The following is a 21,466-nucleotide window of genomic DNA, read 5'->3' as shown; positions in this document are numbered from 1 at the left end:
CCCCTTTCCAATGCTATATCTTGGTGCCCATCCCCCTACTAATTTAGTTTAACCCCCCTCCACCCCCCCCCCCCACCCCACCCCCCCCCCCACAGCACTAGTGAACCTCCCCGCAAGGACATTGGTCCGAGCTCTGTTGAGTTGAAACCCGTCCGGCCTGTACCGGTCTCACCTCCCCCAGAACTGGTCCCAATGCCCCAGGAATCTAAAGCCCTCCCTCCTGCACCATCTCTCCAGCCAGGCATCCATCAGCTCTATCCTCCTATTTCTATACTCACCGGGAGTAATCCGGAGATTAATACCTTTGAGGTTCTGCTTCTTAATCTCTTTCCAAACTCCCTAAAATCTGCCCTCAGGACCTCATCTGTCTTTCTACCTATGTCGTTGGTACCGATATGGACCACGACCTCTGGCTGTTCACCCTCCCCCTCCAGAATGTTCTGCAGCTGCTCAGTGACATCCTTGTCCCTAGCGCCAGGAAGGCAACATACCATCCTGGAATCATGTCTGTCAGTTCCCCTAACTATAGAATCCCCTATCACTATTGCTGTCTCCTCCCCCCCCCATACTGCTGAGCCACCCATGGTGCTATGCTCTTGGCTCTGGCTGCACTCCCTAGAGGAACCCTCTCCCTCACCAGTATTCAGAACTGAAACTGGTTAGCGATTGAGATGCCCTCAGGGAGAGACAGATAGCACTAGAGCAAGAAATAATATGGTAGTAGATGGGACTAGGCTAAGAGAGAGTGCAAGAAAGTCTAAGATAGGTTTACAGTGCATGTGTGTAAACGCACGAAGCGTGGTAAACAAGGTTGGTGAGCTGCACTACCTGCCTGGTCCTCCTTGTCTCTCTGGTGGTCACCCAGTCCCTCTCTGCCTGCAGAGGATATGGAACAGCTCTTTAGGTCAACCGAAAAAGCTGAGTGGAAGATTAAATGCTGCACGATTTGGGCAGGGATCTGGCGATCTTTGCTGATTTCCTGGCCTTCAATCACCTGATCTGCACTGTCACTAACAATCCCGCTGGTTAAAAAGTCCAGCAGATTAAGGTGCCTGAATGAACCTGGACTGGATGGTGCAGCGGGCCCGATACTGGCCTTTCAAACCCAGCTCAGAATGATGGGATGGAAACCTTTTTTTTGGTTGCATGTAACGACCTTGTGTGAAATGATTTTGGTTAGTCTCAACAGCTCCTAGTGGGTTATGGGCCAAGCACCAAACTGCTTCTAACTCAGTAATAATTTGACAGCCTCATTAAAAGAAGCCACAATATCACTGTCGTGGCAAGTGAAAAATGTTACATAGGGAGTGCTCTTCTGAGGTTAGGGCTGAGGCACATTGTTCAGGCAGACTAGAGGAAGCGTTATGGGATGTAAGGTCATCGACCTGAAACGTTAACTGTTTCTCTCTCCACAGATGCTGCCTGCTCTGCTGAGTGTTTATCAGCATTTCCTGTTTTTACATTTTTATTTCTGATTTCCAGCACCTGCAGTGATTTGCTTTAGCTTTGTGGGAAGTTTGGAAGAGTAGACTAGATGGACCGATGGCCTTTTCCTGGCCAAGACATCACTGCCTGGAATTTCCAAGGAGGATCTCTGGTGGAAGATCGGATGTACACCTTGAGAAATGGTTAGAAACAGCCATTTGCGTCATTTGTCCAGGGTCTCTGCCAAACTCTAGAGACTCCAGAAGAAATTCAAGTAGTACTGTGTTAATCTGAATCTATGATGTGGAGATGCCGGTGATGGACTGGGGTTGACAATTGTAAACAATTTTACAACACCAAGTTATAGTCCAGCAATTGCTGGACTATAACTTGGTGTTGTAAAATTGTTTACAAATCTGAATCTAGCCATGCTATAATTGACCTGATAGTGATGAAAACAGACATTGTAGGCCCAAAATGGATAATCTTCCATTCCCAGTCCACCTTGCTGAGCATATGCCCAAAAAAAGGCCTGAATAAAAGTATTTTATGGGATCCTAGCACCTTGTGAGAATACTTCAAAACTCCCCTGGGCTCTTTGGCCTAGAAATTGGATTGCCCCCGAATCGAGGCTCGATCCCAGTGCGGCGCGGGCTGCACGGGCCTAATGAGGCCGGTGGCAGGACCACGCGAAATTGGTCATAGAATCATAGAAGTTACAACATGGAAACAGGCCCTTCGGCCCAACATGTCCATGTCGCCCAGTTTATACCACTAAGCTAGTCCCAATTGCCTGCACTTGGCCCATATCCCTCGATACCCATCTTCCCCATGTAACTGTCCAAATGCTTTTTAAAAGACAAAATTGTACCCGCCTCTACTACTGCCTCTGGCAGCTCGTTCCAGACACTCACCACCCTTTGAGTGAAGAAATTGCCCCTCTGGATCCTTTTGTATCTCTCCCCTCTCACCTTAAATCTGTGCCCCCTCGTTATAGACTCCCCTACCTTTGGGAAAAGATTTTGACTATCGACCTTATCTATGCCCCTCATTATTTTATAGACTTCTATAAGATCACCCCTTAACCTCCTACTCTCCAGGGAATAAAGTCCCAGTCTGTCTAACCTCTCCCTGTAAGTCAAACCATCAAGTCCCGGTAGCATCCTAGTAAATCTTTTCTGCACTCTTTCTAGTTTAATAATATCCTTTCTATAATAGGGTGACCAGAACTGTACACAGTACTCCAAGTGTGGCCTCACCAATGCCCTGTACAACTTCAACAAGACATCCCAACTCCTGCATTCAATGTTCTGACCAATGAAACCAAGCATGCTGAATGCCTTCTTCACCACCCTATCCACCTGTGACTCCACTTTCAAGGAGCTATGAATCTGTACTCCTAGATCTCTTTGTTCTATAACTCTCCCCAACGCCCTACCATTAACGGAGTAGGTCCTGGCCCGATTCGATCTACCAAAATGCATCACCTCACATTTATCTAAATTAAACTCCATCTGCCATTCATCGGCCCACTGGCCCAATTTATCAAGATCCCGTTGCAATCCTAGATAACCTTCTTCACTGTCCACAATGCCACCAATCTTGGTGTCATCTGCAAACTTACTAACCATGCCTCCTAAATTCTCATCCAAATCATTAATATAAATAACAAATAACAGCGGACCCAGCACCGATCCCTGAGGCACACCGCTGGACACAGGCATCCAGTTTGAAAAACAACCCTCGACAACCACCCTCTGTCTTCTGTCGTCAAGCCAATTTTGTATCCAATTGGCTACCTCACCTTGGATCCCATGAGATTTAACCTTATGTAACAACCTACCATGCGGTACCTTGTCAAATGCTTTGCTGAAGTCCATGTAGACCACGTCTACTGCACAGCCCTCATCTATCTTCTTGGTTACCCCTTCAAAAAACTCAATCAAATTCGTGAGACATGATTTTCCTCTCACAAAACCATGCTGACTGTTCCTAATTAGTCCCTGCCTCTCCAAATGCCTGTAGATTCTGTCCCTCAGAATACCCTCTAACAACTTACCCACTACAGATGTCAGGCTCACTGGTCTGTAGTTCCCAGGCTTTTCCCTGCCGCCCTTCTTAAACAAAGGCACAACATTTGCTACCCTCCAATCTTCAGGCACCTCACCTGTAGCGGTGGATGATTCAAATATCTCTGCTAGGGGACCCGCAATTTCCTCCCTAACCTCCCATAACGTCCTGGGATACATTTCATCAGGTCCCGGAGATTTATCTACCTTGATGCGCGTTAAGACTTCCAGCACCTCCCTCTCTGTAATATGTACACTCCTCAAGACATCACTATTTATTTCCCCAAGTTCCCTAACATCCACGCCTTTCTCAACCGTAAATACCGATGTGAAATATTCATTCAGGATCTCACCCATCTCGTGTGGTTCCGCACATAGATGACCTTGTTGATCCTTAAGAGGCCCTACTCTCTCCCTAGTTACCCTTTTGCCCTTTATGTATTTGTAGAAGCTCTTTGGATTCACCTTTGCCTGATCTGCCAAAGCAATCTCATATCCCCTTTTTGCCCTCCTGATTTCTCTCTTAACTCTACTCCGGCAATCTCTATACTCTTCAAGGGATCCACTTGATCCCAGCTGCCTATGCATGTCATATGCCTCCTTCTTATTTTTGACTAGTGCCTCAATCTCCCGAGTCATCCAAGGTTCCCTACTTCTACCAGCCTTGCCCTTCACTTTATAAGGAATGTGCTTACACTGAACCCTGGTTAACACACTTTTGAAAGCCTCCCACTTACCAGACGTCCCTTTGCCTGCCAACAGACTCTCCCAATCAACTTCTGAAAGTTCCTGTCTAATACCATCAAAATTGGCCTTTCCCCAATTTAGAATTTTAACTTTTGGGCCAGACCTATCCTTCTCCATAGCTATCTTAAAACTAATGGAATTATGATCACTGGTCCCAAAGTGATCCCTCACTAACACTTCTGTCACCTGCCCTTCCTTATTTCCCAAGAGGAGGTCAAGTTTTGCCCCCTCTCTAGTCGGGCCATCCACATACTGAATGAGAAATTCCTCCTGAATACACTCAACAAATTTCTCTCCATCCAAGCCCCTAATGCTATGGCTGTCCCAGTCAATGTTGGGAAAGTTAAAGTCCCCTACTATTACCACCCTATTTTTCTTGCAGCTGTCTGTAATCTCCTTACATATTTGCTCCTCAATTTCCCGTTGACTATTTGGGGGTAATAAGCAAATAAGGTCCGCTGGCCTTATTTGCTTATTACCCCAGAGGCAGCTTGCTGTTCTCGGGAAGAACGAAGGTTGATCAGCCCAAGCAGTGAGTAGAGTCCGGAGGGGGAGAGGCTATTAGGAGGAGGGGAGCGACTGGTGGCCAGCAGTGGCCTGCGAGCTTAATGTGGAGCCAGGAGGAGCACTCCTGCTTCTCCTGACTCCACAATAAGCTAAGTAAAGAAAATAAAAACTTACCTTTCGGGAGGCAGCCTCCAGAAGTCAATTTAAGGACCACTGGTTTGGCTTCCAAGTGCCTGACCATAATGACCGCTTCACGACCGACCCATGCTGCAGGGGAGAGATGTATAATCAGTAGCTGATCTGGTATCACCCGTTTTACACTCTTTTAGGACAGGAAATAAGGATGAACCCAAATTAAGTCCAAATCCGTAATCACTGGTTGCCTTCATGCACCGTTCTGGGCACCATACCTTGAAAAGGTCACAGTCATCGGAGAGCGATCAGGTAACAGTATGAAAGGTGGGTTTAGGACTTATGGCTCTGTGTTCTGGACAGTTACTTACACAGCTGAATTTGTCTTCCATAAAAGGAAATTAAGATGTGAAATGATGTGTTGTGTGGAGTTATCTGATCTCAGCTTGAGCAGTGCTACAGTTGACCTCAGTGCTCTGCGTTAAGAATGAGGAAGTGGACCAGAATTCCCGCTGTTTATTGCTGGAGGTAAAGAAAGAAAGTACTTGCATTTGTACAGCACCTTTCATGACCTTCACAGCCAATGAGGTATTTTGAAGTGCAGTCACTGTTGTAATGTTGGGAAACGTGACAGACGATTTGTGCACAGCAAGGTCCCACAAACAGCAATGAGATGAATGGCCAGATAATCTGTTATCTCCAGTTAATCGCCAGATAATCGGAAGGATAAATGTCGGTCAGGACACTGGGGAAAAATCCCCAGCTCTTCTTCGAATAGTGCCATGGGATCTTTTACATCCACGGAGTTCTGACTCAGAGGCACGAGGACTACCGCTGAGCCAAGGCTGACGCCAGATATGCAAGTGTCGTTGGTAGGTGAAAACAAACTTGGGCTCAGGTGTGATGAGTCCTCTGGCCAAACCGCCTGCTGACACTTACCGACAAGGCTCAAGCAGGAAGAATTCTCTTCAATGCGATACAAAGTGCGACTGGTAATAAGGGAACCAAACACCAGCTTCTCGAAGAGGAGGGATTGGGATTAAATAAACCAAATCATTAATAAAATGGAACAGTTAACATCTTGAAGAAATTGGATACTTGATGTTTTGAAGTCAGTGCGGCCCTGTTTGATGGGTCTCTCAAAAGCAGCTTTAAGTTTTGTCAAATGCTTTCTGGAAGTCTAGTTACAGCACACATGACTTTCCGCAGTCCACTTCAGCTGTCACTTCCTCAAAGTGGTCAAGGACATTAGTCAAGCTGCAAGCCTGAAGCCATGTTGACTTCTGCTTGCTCCCTACCATTGTACTAGTAGGCCTAGAATTCGATTGCATCGCTCCCATTTAGGCGGGTGCCTAAATATTCAATTTAGTGGATGGGGTGAGCACTCATTACGTGCCGGAAGTGCACCGCCCGCCTTAGTAATAAAGGCAGAAAAAGGCGTCCAGGGCCCGTGCCTGAAACAGGAATTAGACCTTTTGCATATGCAAATGGGTGGCCAATGGGCCTGTGTAAGGCCCACTATGCAAAATCTGTGCCACTGCCATCACCGGGACCCCAGTCCTCCGCGATTGCAACCTCCACCCCGCCCCAACCCACGCTCCACTACTTACCTTGCTGGTGGCAGCTCAGGCCTGATTTCCAGTCTTCAATATGGTGAGCCGTGTCGGGGACGCCTGTTTGGTGCCCTGCAGCTCACCTGGTGTCTTTAAATGAGGCTGGAGCCTCAAAATCACCAGGGCCTCTTCACCCCCACAATGGCCAACCGACCAGCGGCCTCCACCCAAGGGTCAAGATCTAACCCCCTGTGTCTATTTTGTAATATTTTTGAACATAGGTATCACATTAACTTTATTCGGTCTAATGATATTTCCCCATTGATTCCTTTGTAGTGATTAGCAGAACCTCACAAATCTTGTCCCATGTCTCTGTTAGTACTCTGGGATAAATACCATCTCTGGGGATTTTTTTGGGCAGTATAATCTGCCTAGGACCTCCATATTAATGTCAGAGCCATTAAACCCACTTGAGTACTCTCCATTCATGGAGGGCCTGTTCCTAATATCTTCTCCGGTAAATAATTGGAGGAAATGATCATTTAGTACATTAATGATTTTATGTTCATCCTCAGTTTTGACCTTTAGTGTTCTTTCTCACTGCTACTCTGACACTGTAATAATGCTGGAGAATTTCTTGCTACCTTTAGTGTAGCTATGCTCTCTTCCAGCTTTCTAGTTGCCCATCTGCCCACCTTTTAATAGGTTTCTGAAGAAGAAATGAAGAGCCTGCATTTATAAAATGCCTTTCATGATCTCACAACGTCCAGAACTGCTCCACAGCCAATAAAGTATTTTGAAGTGTAGTCATTATTGTAATGTTGGGAAATATAGCAGCCAGGTTCCGTGAGCAGCAGAGATAAATTGTGGTGTTGGTTGAAGAATAAATGTTGGCCAGGACATCAGGAGAATTCCACTTCTCTTCTGCGAAATAGTGCCATGGGATCTTTTACGTCCACCTGAGAGGGCAGACGGTTTAATGTCTCATTCGAAAGACGGCACCTCCGACAGTGCAGCACTCCCTCAGTACTGCACTGGAGTGTCGGCCTAGATTACGTGCTCAAGCTGGAGTGGGACTTGAACTCACAACCTTCTGATTCAGTGGGACAGCCACGGCTGACACCTAAAGGGTTTTATATTCATCTCAGCGTACTCCCTCATCTTTCTTCTGGCAGGTTTTCTTTCCTTTCTTGTTTTTGCCTATGGCCACTGCATTGTAAATTATTTCATTTTACATGAAGTGCTTTCAAACATTTCTGAGAGATGTGATAAGCTAATTATAAATGCAAGCCTTATTTTATTTTACTGTAGATTGTTTCGTCAAATGTTGTTAGTTATTAAGTAAATAGAGTTAATGAAAATGTTGCTTAAACATTTCTCTTTTGGACAGATTTATTTGATCTATTTTTCATTATCCTCTTATCCTAACACATTATTTCGTTAAATAAAAGTGAATCACTCAAGTTTTATAGCATGTGGTAAGAAATCATCATTGTATGGTAATTAAATTATTTAAATTAATACAGATTTTATACAATATATGAAATGAGTTCAGTATTACTATCTGCTCATTAGCAGCTACAGTTAATTATTAATCAACATAACCACAACGTAGTTAGAAATGGGATTTTACAGATACATTTAGTGTTACTTTATTTCTAGGGCACAGTCAGCTGGTAAATCAGTGGAATTCCTGAAGTCCCATTAGAAAGTTGTGAGGTTGAGGTGCTGCAGTGCTGGTCAAGTTGACCACAGTTTGACTTGTTATTGGGCCATAACTGGAGTAGCATGGGGAAAGAGAGTGGGCAAACAAAATACCATTTTTATGGAGCGGGAGGGAATCCCTGCTCCGACCCGTCGAAAAATGCGCACGACCGAGACGCATCTGGGTGTGCGCGGATCAGGAATACGGAAGTCCCGCCGACAATTAAAGCCAGTGGGCCGATATTTAACCGATTAATTGAAATAGTTAAAATACTTTAACTAGTTTATATTTTGTGTATTGAGGTAGGGACATGATTTTAACCCTGCCTCAATGTGTTTCTCTGGCTGGCTTACCATGGGTACAGGGCGCAATTGATTGCACACAAGTAGCAACCTGAGCACCTCCACATGAGCCAGGACTGTTCATCAACAGAAAAGGATATCACTCTATCTATGCCTGGATCGATCAGGGGGAGCCCTTCAGTATGCACCAGCGAGAGTGGGTAGAATTATAGTCGTCTCTTGCGTCCTGCATAACATCGCTCAACTGAGAGGGTTACCGGTGCACGAGGGCCCATGCCCTCACAAAGCATCTGCATCTGTCATTAACATTGTGGAGGAGGGGGAGGAGGAGGAGGAGGCAGAGGAGGTGGATGAGGAGGAGGAGGAGGAGGCAGAGGAGGTGGATGAGGAGGAGGAGGAACCCATCGGCAGAGCAGCGGCTGCTCATCATGCCAGGGAGGCATTAATATTTGATAGGTTCATCCTTAGGAGATATGCAAAGTGAGGATGGTCAAATCCTATGACCACCTGGAACGAGCGTGGCCAACACCAGACCCCCCTCCCTGCAAATACATTCCTACAACCACACATACAACCACTGTAAACACACCCACTGGGTGGCATCAGGGCTCGCTGTTCACGATGAAGCACATGAAAGTGTGCTATCATCAAAGGGACTCAAGAATGGGCAAGACGTGGCAGTGGTGGTGAGAATTATAAGATTTAATGTGCGTGGAACAAAAAACAAAGAGAAATGATAAAACATGACAATCTGTCAAACAGCCTTGTGCATCCCCTTTGTGATTACAAAACCTTCGCCTTTCTCTCCCTACTATTTCTAAGTGGTACATCCCCTGTGACTGGTAGTGGCAGGTTGTTCATGTTCATGACCTGACTGTTGAGATGCTTTGGGCCTACGGCCTCTGGGTTTTGGAGCCCGTGAGGGCCCCTCCAAAGACTGCTCCACCTGCACCTGTGCAGGGGCAGACTCGGCCACCTGGAGAGGAGGCAGCATTGTGGGTACTGGTTGAAGGGGTGGGGGGGCAATGGGTGAGACGTGGGAACGCTTTGAGTGGCGTCTCCACTTCCATGTCTCCTTTCGCCATCATCCCTCTCTTGGGCCAGGGTCACATCACTCCTATCACCCTGCTGGACAACAGCTTGGAGGACATGTGTGATGCCTTGGAAGGCCACTTCTAAAGTATCTGTCAGCCTGTTTAAGGCAGCAGAATGTTGTTCACCCTGAGTCCACACGGTCATTGTCAGGGCCTGAATGGATTCATTTGTGAGCCGTGCTTTAAGTTCAATGGAGGCTAGCCTTCTCTCCATCGCAGACATTCCCGCACTTACCTGTGCCACCAGTCCACTAATGCAGGAGTTGGACTCCTCCATCCTTTGCACTATTGTGGAGAGTGCGCGTGGCACCTGTTCCAGTACCTCGCAAATGTGCTGCTGTCCCTCGATCATTCTCCTTTTAAAGGATGACCCCCAGGGTTCAGCATCTGTGTCCAGCTGAGCAGAGCCTGGAGAGGAGTGCTCCCACCGACACGGACTCTCCACAGCTGCCCCTGCCACCAGTGTCCGCTCGTGCTCACTTGTGTGTGGTAACTCACCAGGTGCCAACCCAACTAACTGAGGACTAGGACCCACAGAGCTGTGAGTATCTGCGTTGGCGCATGGCTCACTAAGATGTGATGATGCATCCTCAGAGGCAGGGAGCTCCTCTGAGGAATTACCCTCTGTCGTCACTTCAATCCTTGAAAGGCCTGGAAGAGAACAGAAGGCAATATTAAGAATCATCACAGATGTAATGTTACGACGAGTATATTGTGGTGTGCAACATGTCAATCATTAATAACATCAATTCATGTTGTGTGTGATGAGTGTTAAAGTTCTGCCATCAGATGTTTGTGGGGTGCCAGTCTCGGGATCTCCGAGGGACGGGCACTCGACCGTGCGGGTAAGTTCCAAGGCCCCCTCCTCTGCCTCTGTGAGGACCACTATTTGTGGTGGCCCCCACCCCTCCAGTACTCGCCCTCTCCCATGCATTCTGAGCTCTCTTCTCCTACAAGGGGAGAAAGTACAGATGTGTGAATGAGCGAGGGTGAAGTGGTCAGCCGATGAATGAATTGCTTTGGGTGAGACCGACAATGAGAAAGAGATGCATCAGAGGGTGACTGTCAGACAGATACATCACACTGCATCAGGAGCGGGGTGAGTGGCAGTGGTGGGAGCGCAAATGGGGAGATGAGAAAGTGCTCGGAATGTGAAGGTAAGTTGACGATCAGCCTTAAGTGGGTGTGATAAGTGATGTGATGGAGTAGGCTTTGCAAGGCAGAATGTGAAGGGGGAGGGCGAGTGAATCAGTAAGTGTACTCACTTTTGCTGACCTGGTTAGGTTATTGAAGCACTTCCTGCACTGCACCCAACTGCAGGAGACTTTGCCGTTGCTGGTCACCTCCTCTGCCACCTCGAGCCAGGCCCTCCTGATGGCAGAGGCAGGGCGCCTCCTCCTGTCCTCCGGGTAGAATATTTCCCTCCTCCTCCTCACCTCGGCCAACAGCACCTCATGTGAGAAGTCACTAAATTTGGGGGCAGGCTTGCTCCTATGATGCTCCATTATTTGCAAATTCTCCTTTCTCCATCAGCGGCCCTCTAAATAAGCTGACAGCAGGTTGTGCCGGTGCACAGTCCACCCGCTGCGCAGCTTTCAGACGGCAAACCCAGAAGCCACGTTAAGAGCCATCAATTAGGTCGCGATCGCATGGGGAAAGCTAGGGATTTTCTTTCGGGTTTCCCCGCGCGCCCCTTGACCCCTCTCACCCCCGCCCCCCTTGCTGACATCCCTCCGGCATATTAAAATCCTGGCCAGTATTTTTCTTTTGGGGACAGTGGACTAGGGGGGAGACGGCTAGCGAAAAATGGGCAAATGCCATCTGTAGATCCACGGGTCACCAGGCTTTCCATGTGACTAGGCCGACTCTTATGGTCTTGTCAAACCTACCCAGTCGACAGGTTGGAGTGTAAGTGAGGGAGGAAAAAAAGGCAAAAGTAAGAAAGTTTCATGTGTTCAATCGAAACAGGTATTCTGAACACAGGACTAATTTTCCCTCTTCCTATTACCTGTATTGAAGGGAATGTTGCATTATATTATTGTGTCCTTTTCCTGCCTTTTGTTTGTCACCATACAATTTATTTTAATAAAATGCAAGTCGATACTTTGTTGAAAGTAACTGGAGCAGCTTTGACAGAGAAAAGTCTAATTGAAGAATTATTGCCCTGGGCTAAACAGTGTTTCAATGCAACAAAGATGTCTCTGGATTTTGCTTTTGATAGTGTTTCCCAAATATATAATTTATTAGCATTTGCTTGAGAAGTGCCCCAAAGTAGTTAATTCTCTCATTATGCACAGATGACTAATTATGATTACATATTGCGTATGTAAAATTCAATAATCTAATAGCTGGCAAATCATTTTCCATAAGTCTTTGTTCTACACGCAAACCACGAAAAGAAGATCCTTTGGAATGAAACCTTCGTTGATGACTCCTTAGGCTTTACGCTCAAATTCATTTCTGCTCCCATTAACTGATAAGAATTGTTCTTCACAAAGAATTACTGAGTGAACTGTTGAATTAATGTGCTAAATTATAGCTGAGTCTCTGGCTAACTGTTCTCCATGGCGACAGACATTACTGAACGATGCAGATTAAGCTGCATTACCTTGACGCGAATGTTTTTGTTTTGTGAGGAGTATTTGTTGCCAATAAACTCCTGCCCAAGTACTGAGTCCTTTGTTTTCTGCAGCTCATAGTGAGGCCTGCTTCAGTGCTAAGGGAAAACATATGAAGCTGTCAGATGTCAGGACCCCAAGGGAGTTGGAGTTTGGGCATCTCAGTTGGCTACACTGAGAAGGACTGAGAGGGTGTGGACATTGCCATTGATTCTGGAGTGAACAGGACTGCAGGTAAACTACAAAATAGCTGGGGCATAGGAACATGCCTTAGGAACATAAGGACGTAGGAACAGGAGTAGACCATTCAGCCCCTCGGGCCTGCTCCACCATTCAGTTACATCATGACTTATCTGCACCTCAACTCCATTTTCTCACCTTTGCTTCATATTCCTTAATACCCTTAACTAACAAAAAAATCTATCTATCTCAGTCTTCAAAGCTCCCAGAATCCACAGCCTTTTGGAGGAGAGTTCCAGACTGCTAGTGCCCATTATCTTAGCTCATGGAGAGAATATCAGGCCAGACCTAATAAGAGAAAGCAGCCCTGTAGGATGTGAAGTAGAAACTCATCAAACGTGTGCATTTTGCCAGCGAACCTGCTATGAAGAGGTGTGACTCCGTGATAGGGTAGAGGCAGTCTGAAGGTGCACTGAGGTTCTGAGAAGGCCCTGCAGGAGTAGAAAGAACTGTAAATAGACACTGCAAAGCTGCTGAACAATCAGAATCACAGAGACCAATCGCCATGGAGTCAAGAGGTGACAGAATGCAAAGATTTTTGGGAAGTGCTAGAAAATGGACAGTAGCAGATCGGGCCTCCTGTTATAGAGGCTCAGTAAATGAAGATGCAGTTGAGATACTGGATGGGCTAAAAGTTGATAAAAAGGAGGTACTAGAAAGGCTGGCTGTTCTTAAAGTAAATAAGTCACCCGGTCCGGATGGGATGCATCCTAGGTTGCTGAGGGAAGTAAGGGTGGAAATTGCGGAGGTACTGGCCATAATCTTCCAAACATCCTGAGACATGGGATGGTGCCAGAGAACTGGAGAATTGCAAATGTTACACCCTTGCTCAAAAAAGGATGTAAGGATAAACCCAACAACAAAAGGCCAGTCAGTTTAACCTGGGTGGCGGAAAAACTTTTAGAAACGATAATCCGGGACAGAATTAACAGTCACTTGGACAAGTGTGGATTGGTTAGGGAAAGCCAGCATGGATTTGTTAAAGGCAAATCTTGTTTAACTAACTTGATAGATTTTTGATGAGATAACAGAGAGGGCGGATGAGAGCAATGCAGCTGATGTGGTGTATATGGACTTTCAAAAGACATTTGATAAAGTGCTGCATTATAGGCTTGTCATCAAGATTGAAGGCCATGGAATAAAAGGGACAGTAGCAGCATGGATACAGAATTGGCTAAGTAAGAGGAAGCAGAGAGTAGTGGTGAATGGTTGTTTTTCGGACTGGAGGGAGGTGTAATGCAGAAAAATGTGAGGTGATACATTTTGGTAGGAAGAATGAGGAGAGGCAATATAAACTAAAGGGCAAAATTCTAAAATGGGTACGGGGATAGAGGAGATCTGGGGGTATATGTACACAAATCGTTGAAGGTGGCAGGGCAGGTTGAGAAAGCAGTTAAAAAAGCATACGGGAACCTGGGCTTTATAAATAGAGGCATAGAGTACAAAAGCAAGGAAGTCATGATGAACCTTTATAAAACACTGGTTCAGCCACAACTGGAGTATTGTGTCCCGTTCTGGGCGCCACACTTTAGAAAAGATGTGAAGGCCTTAGAGAGGGTTCAGAATAGATTTACTAGTATGATTCCAGGGTGAGGGACTTTAGTTACGTGGATAGACTGGAGAAGCTGGGGTTGTTCTCCTTTGAACAAAGACGGCTAAGAGGAGATTTGATTGAGGTATTCAAAATCATGAAGAGTCTAGACAGAGTGGATAGAGAGAAACTGTTCCCATTAGCGGAAGAGTCAAGAACCTGAGGGCACAGATTTAAGGTATTGACAAAAGAACCAAAGGTGACATGAGGAAAAACTTTTTTACACAGCGAGTGGTTGGGATCTGGAATGCACTGCCCGAAGGGGTGGTGGAGGCAGATTCAATCATAGCCTTCAAAAGGGAACTGGATAAGTACTTGAAATGAAAACATTTGCAGGGCTACGGGGATAGGGCCAGCTGGATTGCTCTTGCATAAAGCCAGCATGGACGCATGGGCCAAATGGCCTCCTTCGGTGCTGTAACCTGTCTATGATTCTATGATTCTCAACGCACCCTACCTGATTTTCCGTTCCCCGATTACCCAAAGTGAAAGCCTACCCAAGGTACTGTAAACCAAATGGTGAGGGAACATTTTAAGTCAAAGCTTGCAGTACTTTTTCTCCAGTTTTGCCCACTCCACTCCTGAAAACTCTCATTCACAATGGGCCACCACTCCATGCGCACCACAAACCCTTTGTACGAGTTTGGACAGTGAGTGTTGGGAGGTTATATAAGCATGGAGCGGGGGGAAGGTGAGAACTTAGCCACATCTGATACTGTCTTAACTGACATTTACACTTTTGCAATTTCCAGCAAAGGCCTTTGGAGAGCAATCAAGGAATTCCCCAGCCACAATGTTTTCACTTGTGGGCGAGTCCAAAACTAGGGGCCATAAATATAAGATCATCACTAATAAATCCAATAAGGAATTCCGGAGAAACTTCTTTACTCAGAGAGTGGTTAGAATGTGGAACTTGCTACCACAAGGAGTAGCTGAGGCAAATGCTTGAGTCTATAATTAAGGATAGGGTGACTGAACACCTCGAGAATTTTCAGTTAATCAGAGAGAGCCAGCATGGATTTGTGAAAGGTAGGTCGTGCCTGACAAACCTGATTGAATTTTTTGAAGAGGTGACTAAAGTAGTGGACAGGGGAATGTCAATGGATGTTATTTATATGGACTTCCAGAAGGCATTTGATAAGGTCCCACATAAGAGACTGTTAGCTAAGATAGAAGCCCATGGAATCGAGGGAAAAGTACGGACTTGGTTAGGAAGTTGGCTGAGCGAAAGGCGACAGAGAGTAGGGATAATGGGTAGGTACTCACATTGGCAGGATGTGACTAGTGGAGTCCCGCAGGGATCTGTCTTGGGGCCTCAATTATTCACAATATTTATTAACGACTTAGATGAAGGCATAGAAAGTCTCATATCTAAGTTTGCCGATGACACAAAGATTGGTGGCATTGTAAGCAGTGTAGATGAAAACATAAAATTACAAAGCGATATTGATAGATTAGGTGAATGGGCAAAGTTGTGGCAAATGGAATTCAATGTAGACAAATGTGAGGTCATCCACTTTGGATCAAAAAAGGATAGAGCAGGGCACTTTCTAAATGGTAAAAAGTTAAAAACAGTAGATGTCCAAAGGGACTTAGGGGTTCAGGTGCAGAAAATAATCAAGAAGGCAAATGGAATGCTGGCCTTTATATCTAGAGGACTGGAGTACAAGGGGGCAGAAGTTATGCTGCAGCTATACAAAACCCTGGTTAGACTGCACCTGGAATATTGTGAGCAGTTCTGGGCACCGCACCTTCGGAAGGACATATTGGCCTTGGAGGGAGTGCAGCGTAGGTTTACTAGAATGATACCCAGACTTCAAGGGTTAAGTTACGAGGAGAGATTACACAAATTGGGGTTGTATTCTCTAGAGTTTTGAAGGTTAAGGGGTGATCTGATCGAAGTTTATAAGATATTAAGGGGAACATATAGGGTGGATAGAGAGAAACTATTTCCGCTGGTTGGGGATTTTAGGAGTAGGGGGCACAGTCTAAAAATTAGAGCCAGACCTTTCAGGAGTGAGATTAGAAAACATTTCTACACACAAAGGGTTGTGGAAGTTTGGAACTCTCTTCCGCAAACGGCAATTGATACTAGCTCAACTGCTAAATTTAAATCTGAGATAGATAGCTTTTTGGCAACCAAAGGCATTAAGGGATATGGGCCAAAGGCAGTTATATGGAGTTAGATCACAGATCAGCCATGATCTTATCAAATGGCAGAGCAGGCACGAGGGGCTGAATGGCCTACTCCTGTTCCAATGTTCCTATGTTCCTAAATAGCATAGATGCATTTAAGGGGAAGCTAAATAAGTACATGAGGGAGAAAGGAATTGAAGGATATGTCGATAGGGTGAGATGAAGTACATAGAGTGGGAGGAGGCTCGTTTGGAGCATAAACACCGGCATAGACCGTTTGGGCCGAATGGCCTGTTTTTTGCTGTAAATTCTATGTAATTCTATGTGGAGGCACTGAGGCCAATTGTAGCCCCAACTATTGCTCCAGCTGAGATCAGCAAACTTCAAAACAAACCTGGGACCTTCATGGTCTGTATGGTTCAGTTTCACACTGGGCATTTACCAACTGAGGACCTTGTAGCTACTTCCAAGTGCCCTGATCTGCTTCCTACCGCCACAGGTATAATGCAGCTGGAATTGCGATATCAGATCTCTTACACTGGCTTGTCCCACTATCATTACTACAACATTAGTTTTGTGTTTTAGGAATGACTGACAGGGACCAAAATCAATAACAAAAATTGCATTTTTGTCACTTGCACTGAAGCAAGCCAATCCTATCCTTATCAGACAACTCATTGATTATGATACACAGTTGGGCAAGTTGGTTTGATATCCTTTCAAGGCCTCAAGCCTCAGGAGGTGAAATATCAGCCAAGGTTCCTGTTCCCAATTCCTAGCCAGTGATGCCCCCTGGAAAATGTGCATATGGGGATTATGGGTGAGAACGGGATCAGTCTTGACCGAAATAACCCTCTCCCACGGTTGAATAGCCTACTGACAGTCACCGTTGCTGCCCACACATGAAGAGCAGTCACTTGGGTAGCATACTGGATGGCTGCCAGTACCTGTGGAACTGACCTCAAGAGGTCATTCACAAGGGCAGGAGGGGAGAAAACTCGAACTTAGTGTGAAAGTAAAAATTTTTGGAAAAATAAAGGAAAAATTTGCAGGGCTATGGATAAAGAGCAGGGGAGCGGGACTAATTGGATAGCTCTTTCAAAGAACCAGCACAGGCACGATGGGCCAAATGGCCTTCTTCTATGCTGTATCATTCTATGAAAGTAGAAAATAGGATATCCTTGTTGATAAATTAACTCAGAAGATATTAAAAGTAGTATTTGATCACTTAGAGAAACACATACCTCAGCAGTTTAGTTCTTACCGTGTTATGGATATATTTGTACATTACAACAGTGACTACACTTCACTTAATTGATTGTAAAGCATTTTGGGACGTCCTGAGGCCATGAAAGGTGCCATATAAATGCAAGTCTTTCTTTCTTTTATTTATAAATAAAGACATAGGGCTCGATTTTAGCACCCGCGATCGGGTGCGTTCCTGGCGGGGGGGGCTCCGAAAATCGGGGATTCCCGGGGCGGGTCGGGAGCCCGGCTCCAACCCGCCCACTTCCGGGTTCCCCACAGACGCGCTGACATGCGCGCAGCCCCCGCATGTGGGACTCCCGCCGGCAATTAAAGCCAGCGGGGTGCCACTTAAAGTATTTATTTTGGTATTTCAGGTCGTTTACAGACTTGATTAACGAGATATTTTAGGAGGGGTGGGATTTTACAAACAACTGGGACTGTTTCCCGTACTGGGGGAAACACTCCCAGTTCAAATGGACGTGTTGCAGCTATCAGCCTGTGGCAGCTGCAAAGGTCCATTTGACAGGTGGTGGGGGGAGACCCTCACCCATTGCAGGAGGCCACTCTGTCACTTTGGACAAAGTTTGGCTTCCACCACCCTCCTCCTAACAATAAAATTCACCAACTTGCACACTTACCCCGGGGTCCAGACACATGTACCGACCTTGCGGACCCCCTCAGATGTACATCTTCCAGATGGGGGCCGCCGTAGCTGCAGTCATGACCTCCTCGGAGGACGAACAGCGTCACCAGCCTCGCCGGCCAAGCCGTCCACCTCTGACACGTGGAGCTCCACAACACAGTGCTGTGACACATCCACCCGCACAGCAGGAGGGAGGGCAACAGCAGAGAGAGATGCGTTGCAGAGGGCACTACCCTCGCCACAGGGTCCACAGACCGAGGCTCAGCTTCCTGGACCTCTCTGAGCAGCAGTGCACACGGAGGCTCAGAGTCACTCGACATGTAGTATGGACATCTGCAGCCTCCTTCATGCCGAGCTGCTCCCGGTTGGCCCGAGCACCATCTTCTTACCTGTCGCTGTCATCGTCACCACTGCCCTCAACAACTTCTCCTCCGCATCCTTCCAGGGTGCCACCGGGGACATCGCCGACGTCTCTCAGTCGTCTGCACAAAAGAGCCCGGCAAATAAACCTACACCCACTCTGCAGTGACACAATGGGTGGCATCAGGTGTGGGTCTTCATTGTGATCCTCAAGAAAGGGCATTATTGCACAAACCAGACAAGATTCGCAAAGACGTGGCAGTAGTGGTGCCAATATAATATGTGATGTGAGTTGCTCAGAAATTAAATATTATTAAAAACCATGACAAACCCTCAAACACCCTTGTGCATCCCCTTCATGCTCATGACACGTTTGCCTTACGCTTCCTACTGCACATATGTGATGCATGCCCTGTGGCTGCAGCACAGGTAGTGGCAGGTTGAGTGAGGCTGACCGTGAAAGAGATGCATGAGAGGGTGAGTATGAGATAGAGCCATGAGATTGGGTTGAGTGGTAGTGGCGGGATGAGTACTGGCGAGGTGAGTAAGTGCAGGTAAGATGAGGATGAGGTTTGAGTGGGTGTGAGGGGTGATGTGACAGAGTAGTGTTGGCAGTGCAGAAGGAGATGTGGGGTGGGGACGGTGATGTGGCAGACGGAGTGTAGGGGAATGAGTAAGTGTACTCACTTTGGCTGACCTACTTTGGTCATTGCAGCGCCTCCTGCACTGTATGCAGGTGGGCGATATGTTGGTGGTGCAGGTGACCTCCTCTGCCACCTCGAGCCAGGCCTTCTTGGTGGCAGAGGCAGGCCGCTTCCTCCCGCCGGCCGGGGGGAAGATCTCTGTCCTCCCCCTCCTCCTCACCCCATCCAATGATAGCTGGAGTGAGGCATCATTAAATCTGGGAGCAGCCTTCCCCCTGGGCTGCTCCATGCTGTAATTATTCCTATTTCTTGCAGCATCAGTCAGTGGAGGACTGCCCCTTTAAATAGAGCTCCTCCAGCTGACAGACCTTACTACCCATGTGCAGCCCGCCCGCCGCGCAGATCAGCAGCAGGGAACCCGGAACAAGAGGTAAGTGGATCCAATCAGCCTGCGATTGCGTTCGGGGCAGACTGATTTCACCGGGCGCGTTACCCACGCGCCCAATCGCGCCCCCCCCCGCGAACCCGCCGCCCTGGTAATATCGGGCCCATAGAGTACAAAAGCAAGGAAGCTATGCTAAACCTTTATAAATCACTGGTTAGGCCTCAGCTGGAGAATTGTGTCCAATTCTGTGCACCACACTTTAGAAAGGATGTGAAGGCCTTAGAGAGGGTACACGAAACATTTACGAGAATAGTACCAGAGATGAGCAACTTCAATTATGTAGAGAGGCCAGAGAAGCTGGGATTGTTTGGCTTCGAGCAGAGAAGGTTAAGGGGAGATTTAATAAATATGTTCAAAATTATGAGTGGTTTTGGCAGAGTAAATAAAGAGAAACTGTTTACACTGGCAGGAGCGTTGGTAACCAGAGGACACAGATTTAAGTTAATTCGCAAAAGAACCAGAGGTGACATGAGGAGAATTTTTTTATGCAGTGAGTTGTTATGATCTGGAATGCGCTGCCTGAAAGGGCGGTGGAAGCAGATTCAATAATAACTTTCAAAAGGGAATTAGATAAATACAAGAAGGGGAAAAATTTGCACGGCTATGGGGAAAGAGGAGAGGAGTGGGACTAATTGGATAGATCTTTCAAAGAGCCAGCACAGGCACGATGGGCCAAATGGCCTCCTTCTGTGCTGTATGATTCTATTAATAAAATATAAGGGCGAGGCACTCCAATTGAGTTGCATCGCTAGCGACTCCTCACAGGGCTCCTCGCCCCTTTGGTTGCGCCATGATCCCACCCAAATCCCACAGTCAGGGGCATTTGCAAAATGTGTGCGGGCACCTGTGCCATTTTTGGCGCTGCTGGGGCCCCGTCCCTCAACCGCGCCAGAGGAAAGTTGAGCAGCACCTTTGCTGCAATCTAAGATGCTGGTTGTGTCGGTCACAGATCAGAAATTATAAGTGGTCATTTCAAAATATGCCACCTTCCCAGCAATCGTTCCACCGAGACCCGGCACACTGGCAGGCCAGCTTCGTACAGGCACGTATTATGTTAGGCGCGAAGGAGGCAGGACTGGCAGGATTTTGGGCAGATGACAGTGTGGCATCTGCACATAGGGGAGAGAACCCAAAAAAAAGTGCTCACCCCCAGAATCTTAAAACATGAAAAGGAGGAAAACACAAATGGGCACCACCCCAAACTCTGCTCTGCCCATACAAATAACAGGACGAAGGAGCAAAGCTCCGAAAGCTTGTGATTTCAAATAAAGCTGTTGGACTATAACCTGGTGTTGTGCGACTCCTTACATTTGTCCACCCCAGTCCATCGCCGGCATCTCCACATCATACAAATAACGGCCACTTTATATTTTATGTTACCTGAGCCCCGGGAACTTTTGGGCCTGAGATCTTCACTTAGCCCAGGAATTCCCTTGGAGATTAAACCTGCCTGGATTGGCTTCAACCACCGTTCCTACCAGAGTATTTCAGCCATTGATCAACCACTGTGTAAAAGAAATACTTCCTGGTGTCTGTCCTAAGGTAACCCTTCACGACCCTGGACAGGTGCCTTTGTGGCCTACTGTTTTGGAGTATGCAAAAGTATTATTCCGAGTTTACTTTCTCTGTCCCCCTGTGTATCTTAGATACTTCTCTGAGAGGTCTCTTTCTGAGGGTGAAGAATCTAGCTTATCCAGTTATTCATTGTTCGTTCCCTTGATACCAGGGATCAGTCTTGTTGTTCTCCTCTGCATCAGCTCTTAGCTCCTTATATCATAGCAACCAGAACTATACTTAATACATCAGGGACAGCCTGAGTACTGTCCAGTTTCAGTATGACTTCTCAGGGTTACATTAATTGTGGACAATCTGACTCTCTGCTCCACATCTGTTCCATACCAAGGAGTTTAAACCTATCTGAACTGGTCAGATAGAAAGAAAGACTTGCATTTATGCAATGCCTTTCACCACCTCAGGATGGCCCAAAGCCGTTTACAGCCAATGAAG

The sequence above is a fragment of the Heptranchias perlo genome, chromosome 32 (assembly GCF_035084215.1).
Source record: "Heptranchias perlo isolate sHepPer1 chromosome 32, sHepPer1.hap1, whole genome shotgun sequence".
In the NCBI taxonomy this organism is placed as follows: Eukaryota; Metazoa; Chordata; class Chondrichthyes; order Hexanchiformes; family Hexanchidae; genus Heptranchias; species Heptranchias perlo.
This window is presented reverse-complemented; position numbering follows the sequence as displayed.